The following is a 6155-nucleotide window of genomic DNA, read 5'->3' on the forward strand; positions in this document are numbered from 1 at the left end:
TCTATCTGCTTCCCAACTTCCGCCCTTCCTCTCCCCACTGGCACTCCCGAATAAACAAATAAGCAAGCAAACAAATAAATATGTCTACTGATTTTCTAAATTACGGCAAAAATGAAACAGAATTACAGGTGCAGGTAAATCGATAAGGAAGCAGTTCTCATACTGAAGCACCACTCACAGCACACCCAACGGGATGGCTGGGGCTTCGTCAGGTAGCTCTAAGTGCAGGCATGAGTGCTGTTAGAGAAGAAGACTACAGAAAATGAAAGGGTTACTGTGTGGCCTGTCTCAAGGGAACTAGTATTATGTAAGAAAAGCGCAACTGGATACATAGTTAAAATACCAAACTAAAATGCTACAGAAACCAGAGAAAAGTGAAAAAGTATATATTCTTCAATTTCATGAGTCAAACCCAAGTTCATCAACTTAAAGGCAGGTCCTAAGATGTCAACTGCATTAAATAGGTCTAGTTTCAGGTGGAAACTTTATTTCCTGTGATGTATCACTGTGGTTTTTGATTTTACATCTGTAGCAATAACTTAACTTGCTTTTGTTCCAAAATGAATTTCATGCTCAACTTGTTTTTCTTAATTAAACTTCCTTTAGCAGTCCCTAATATGTGTATTATTAAAACTCATTAGTCCCATTCGCACTTTCCTGTCATTTTTTGGCTACACATTCACATATTGAAGTATTCCGTTGCTATATATAGGACGAAAATTAAATAATAAATATGGGGACTTGAATGTTTTATGAGTGTCAAGATGAGAGACTGCCTGCAAGGCCCATAAGCTTTCACACAAAAGAGGCATTACTGCTAAAGCTAACATGCTGACACATCTCTGATCTATAAAGTCTGCAGTAATGGCAGCAGTAAAGCGTTTTTGCCATTGACTAGAATTTCTCTTACATGCAACGGAAATAGGCACAGAAGAGATTATATTGACTGTTATAAAATGAATTCATATAAAATCCCCCAAAAGTTTAATGTCTAATAATTTCAAATGCCTGAAGTGATTTACTAGTTTTCTTTGACTTCAGTTAAGCTTAGAGTTGGTAATCTTTCTATCTCACACAGGTTTACTACCATACAGGTGGGTTTATTTTTTGGGGGGGGGGCGGAATTTTAAAGGCAAAAATAATTCATATCCTTTTTTAGCAACATAGTAATATTCAACATCAATAATGTGATTCTATTAATAACAAAGCCAAAATAATTAAAGGAATCACTCTTCTTAGAAACAGTTGAGAATGTTGCTATCCCACAAGATTAACAGGTTAGCTACCTCAAAATATTTTAAATTATCTTCTAAAAGGTATTAAAAAGGACACTAGATTCATCATGAATGTTCACTACTTTATTTTTTTTTTTTTTAGTTTTCCGGACTTTGCAAATTTGAGATATTAAAAAATTGAAATTTTAAATTAACTGAAACTTTTGTTTTGTTTTTATATATCTCAAGAGGGCAAAAGAGATGGAAAATTTGCATTTTTGTATGCCATGTGTCAAGTTTCAACAAATCATTAAAAACTATTGCCCTTTCATTTTACTTTCAATTAAGAGTGTGTAGCAATTTTTTTTTCAAAGAATCGATTAATGTAGAATAGCATGTAACTGTATTTAATCATCTCAAAATCATAGAAGGAAACTGCAGGAAATATCTTAACTTCTACTGAATGGTAGGCCAGTTAGAACACAGGGACAGGTGCAGCTGTCAAACAAAGCTCCAGTGAAAGTAACATCAGTTTTTCCATAGTCATAAGCTTTGGAAAACCCAATGCTATTTCGTGTCACATATGTCAGGAACTGTGTTTGCAATTTTCTGGGGGTCATTGAGAGCTTTCATCCCTTCATCCCAAACTACCACATTTTGTGTTATTCTTCATCAAAATTGGAAGAACTGCTCAAGACCACCATTTCTTTTAATAATCACAACCAAAAATACGTGTTTGTATAAGGTAGAGCAAAATGTCATTAGTTTTCTAAATGAACTCTCAGGTTTTTCAGTAGTTCTTAAACTGATCTACTCTATTAGTAGAGAGCATTTCTATTACTGGGTACCTTGCTCTCATTTACTGGCTACAGTTTTAAAAAAAATTTTGTGATGTGTAATTTTACTTTTATTTCCACCATTATTGACTTTGCAAAGTGGATCTACTACCTACAAAGTTACCAAAGTTTGTGCAGGAACTGCTTATATAGAAAGCAAAGAGTAAGACAAAGTTAAAACTCTTCTTCTTTTCCACTGATGAAAGAGAATAAAGTGAAGGAGTAGAAAGTATTGATGATTCCTGACAAAGAAAAATATTTTTCAGCCATGACAAAGGCACTTTAAGCTGAGTCTTCTGCTTTAGCACTATGGCAAATGCCATGATCACCAGTTCAGTGGTTATGAAATATACCAATTACCTTTTAAAGAAACCTTCTTTCTCATGTTTCATATTCTCCATCTACGTACAGCAACGTTATATTCTCTACTAGCCCAGAAAGAAAAATTCCAGCTTACCTCCCATTCACCTTCATTAATTATTTACTATCATCATTTAATGTGCTATTTACTAGTGGAATTTTTTTTATTAATTTAAACTTTGAAAAAAGATGTTAACTACTATTGGACTGTGTGGCTAAGATCAGTGGCTAGAATGTACCAATACACAGAACATCCATTCTTCTANCGGAATTTTTTTATTAATTTAAACTTTGAAAAAAGATGTAACTACTATTGGACTGTGTGGCTAAGATCAGTGGCTAGAATGTACCAATACACAGAACATCCATTCTTCTAGCTCACCCTGCACATGAACCACGTGACTTGGAGCTGTGTAAAAGAAAGGCAAATCTAGCCTCTCAGCTACCTCCTTAAAACTAACAGTTGGGCTTATAAAAACTATTTTTTGCTATTTTTGTCACCTTTAGACAAGCTTACACAAAATCTGCATAAATAGGAAATATTTAACTTCTCCACCATAGAATCCTTGGGAGACAAAGTTTTCTATTTCGCTATTTCATCTTAAAATAGAAGAAAAGGAATGGCATTGTGCTTGTTTCAGAACTTAGATTTAAGAAACACATACACACACAAAACCAGGAAGAAAGTTTGGCAAGCCTCCCCTTTTAATACCAGGATGTCTGATGTATTTGGAATTCCTGAAAGAAGTACTGGGTTGATAAGTGCTTCAGATGACATTGAAGAGTTGCCTTTCATGAGTTCATACATAATGGAGAGGCTTCAATGCTAAAGCCATAAAAGTATCTATATTCATATCATAATCTGTAAACAGAAACCCCTGAAAAAATATTTGATGCTTTTCTTTAAAAGATAAAATTGTGTAAAAAATCATTATTTTATATTTTAACAATTATCTGTCTCCATTTTATTCTAATGTATTTGGCTGTCTGAAGGATTAAAATTGAACGAATTGGCCTTAAATAGGAAGAGCCAACTAAAATTAGAATGCTGAGGTGTCCAAAGTATAAGGGGTGGGCGGTATTCATTAGCCTATTTAACATATCTATATACGTATTTTAAATGAATCAGTTCTTCACAGGTTATTGTTCAGAACCTATGTGTGTTCCAAAATTGGTTCAGAATAATATGCTTTTCTGGATTCCAAAGCAACTTTTAGTTTCCTAAGTCAATTAATATTACTCATTTGAGTGATTAATTTTAATTATATCTGCTGAAATTGATTTTCCTCCTGCAAATAATGATGAGCTCTTCTTGAGAGCTAAAAAAATAAGATAATAAAAAGGAAAAAAACAATTCCTTGTATTCAGCTGCAAGAAAATGTCTGGGAACGCGCGCACACCGCTCAGTTGGAAAGATAAGCCAGTGAGTGGTGAGGCAGCCAGGGTAGGGATGGCATCAGAAATGCAGCCGGCTGCCTGGCTCCCTCGCCAGCTGGGGCCCTAGGCATAAAGGCTGCAACGCCTTCCTGGACTCTTAGAACTCCAAGAAAGTTATCTCGGACTGTATTATGCAAAGTCTTGCAAGTGAATTACAAGCCAACATGTGTGGACAGTCATCCACTTCTGTGTCTATCCAATGCAGTGACCCTGTAACCCTTTAGCGTTCGGCTGACAGAAAGGGGAGGAGGGAAGGGAAAAGGGGAGGGAAGGAGAACAAGACAACACGAAAACGGCCACTTCCCCCAGCAAAATTCCCATAGAAGCCCAGACAGCAGCCGAAACCGCGGCCGAGGCAGCAGCGATTTCTACTTGGGTTCTCTCCCTGCACATGCAGGTTTTCCAAGGCATCCCTGCCACCTCTCTTTAAAGTATCACTAGGAGGAAAGCACTGGATCCAAGAGGGATCTCCCAGCTGAGAGATTTTCGATGCAAAGTTGAGATCTCGGAGGGTTGCTTGGCTTCCCCCACCAACGCCACAAAATAAGGTTTTTAAGCTCGATCTAGGTAGCTCCCTAGCGATCCACCCCGAGATGCGCGAGGTGGCTTTACATCCCTTTTTCTCTCCCCATTTCACCGGCGCCGCGTCCGCAGCACCGGCCGCGCGGCGGAACACAAACCCAGGCAGCCCCCTCCCAATAAAAGACCCCCAAACTTACCCTCAGTAAGATAAATCCACAGAGGGAGCCCCCTCATCCTCCCCTAGTCCCCTTCCAATCATTCAAGGAGACAGTTTCTACAACACTTCGCCTTCAAATTCAAGCTGAATTGGTCAAAGTCTTTATCAGCCTCTAGACGCTTTTTTTGAATCTTGAGCACTGGTAATTCTTGTTTAAGAATTGAAGGTGCTTCCCTTTTTATTTATTTTTCTTCTTTAAGCAGCCGCAACCCCAGTTTTGCGCCCCCCCCCCTTTTTTTTATTCACCCACGGACACTTCCAAAACGTGTCGATTGATCCTTTTTTCTCTCCAGATGAAACCACGATCCAGAATTCTCGGGACCCAAAGCCACCTCCATGTAAATCCGACCATCAGGCAATAAATACAAATGATCAAACAACGTTACTTCTTTCGGCTGTAATCAGATAATCCTACTAATCCAATAGATTTATCTCGATTGGAAATTGACCTCAAAAATGAATCCCTGGAGCTGATGTCCAGTAAAGCGATTTCGTAGCCCTGTTCGGGTGGCCGAAAGAACTGTGGCTTCTTTCTTTCTTCTTCTTTTTAAAAAATCTTTTTGAATTCTGGGTGCACTGCTCGCAAAAAAATGCCGAGGACCCTGGTTTTCCCCTAATATAGGTTTCTACTCCAAATCGGTGCAGGATGAAAAATGGTACAAAGATACCCCTAGTGGCTTGAGGTGATATTGCAGGGAATCTCACTTTTTTTTTTTTTTTTAAATCCCCTCTCTCCACCTATTTCCCCCCCTCTGCTCAGTAGATATCTGGCTGCTATAGTAGTTAAAAAAAGAAAGGTTGAACGGAGATTGACATGAATAGTATATGACTACTTGAAAACATCGTCTGATCTTTCTTCTTTGTTTTACTTTAAGGACCAAATCTGTGCTTCTGTCTCCCCAGTATTCCATCTTTTTTCCAACAGTTTTCCCCAACAGCATTTAGCAACTAAAACGCCGATTTGGAGCTGCTAGTGATTTCAAAGCAAATGTATTTGTTTCCTGAATAACTATAGATACCCAAAGAAACCTCAGTCTACCTGAGATATGCTGCTTTCAGGGGGAAAAAAAGCCTTAATATTTTGGGTTTTTTAAAAGTTATATGTTTATGGATAATATTTTTTAGGCAATCTCTTCTCATTTTGGACTTTTGATATTCATTCAGCAGAGCAGATGATGGCTGCTGTGAGCCTGTGGTCAAAAAAAACAAGACCTAAGGGTCATTATATAGTTCTCAATGTTGCTTATCTGAACCCTCTGCAATTCAATCATCTCAAGATTACTACTAGCATTTTTGACATTTTAAAGAAAAAGCCAATGCAATGAATTTCAAGATTCCATTTTGGTAAGCAATACTTCACAATCTTTGCTGTGCTTACCAAAGACCCAGGAATCTTCTTAAAAGGAGGATTCTGGTTTGGTAGGACAAGAGAAGGAATGAGATTCTGGATTTCTTTTCTTTTCTTTTTTTTTTTTTTTTTAAGATTTTATTTATTTATTTGACAGAGAGAGAGTTTGCCAGTGAGAAAGGGAACACAAGCAGGGCTAGAGGAAGAAGCAGGCTCCCAGC

General features: G+C 37.6%; 1 protein-coding gene across 3 annotated transcripts in view; it reads right to left on the reverse strand.

Annotated features, from left to right (window-relative positions):
* NLGN1 (neuroligin 1) overlaps positions 1–5192 on the reverse strand; it is a 641185-nt gene extending 635993 nt beyond the window's left edge. For all 3 annotated transcript variants that reach the window (XM_034662726.1, XM_034662719.1, XM_034662710.1), the window contains exon 1: positions 4567–5192. The gene's annotated coding sequence lies outside the window, so the exon portion shown is untranslated. The remainder of the gene's footprint in view (positions 1–4566) is intronic.
* Between the last annotated feature and the right edge of the window lie 963 nt (positions 5193–6155).

This window comes from Ailuropoda melanoleuca, chromosome 1 (genome assembly GCF_002007445.2).
Source record: "Ailuropoda melanoleuca isolate Jingjing chromosome 1, ASM200744v2, whole genome shotgun sequence".
In the NCBI taxonomy this organism is placed as follows: domain Eukaryota; kingdom Metazoa; phylum Chordata; class Mammalia; order Carnivora; family Ursidae; genus Ailuropoda; species Ailuropoda melanoleuca.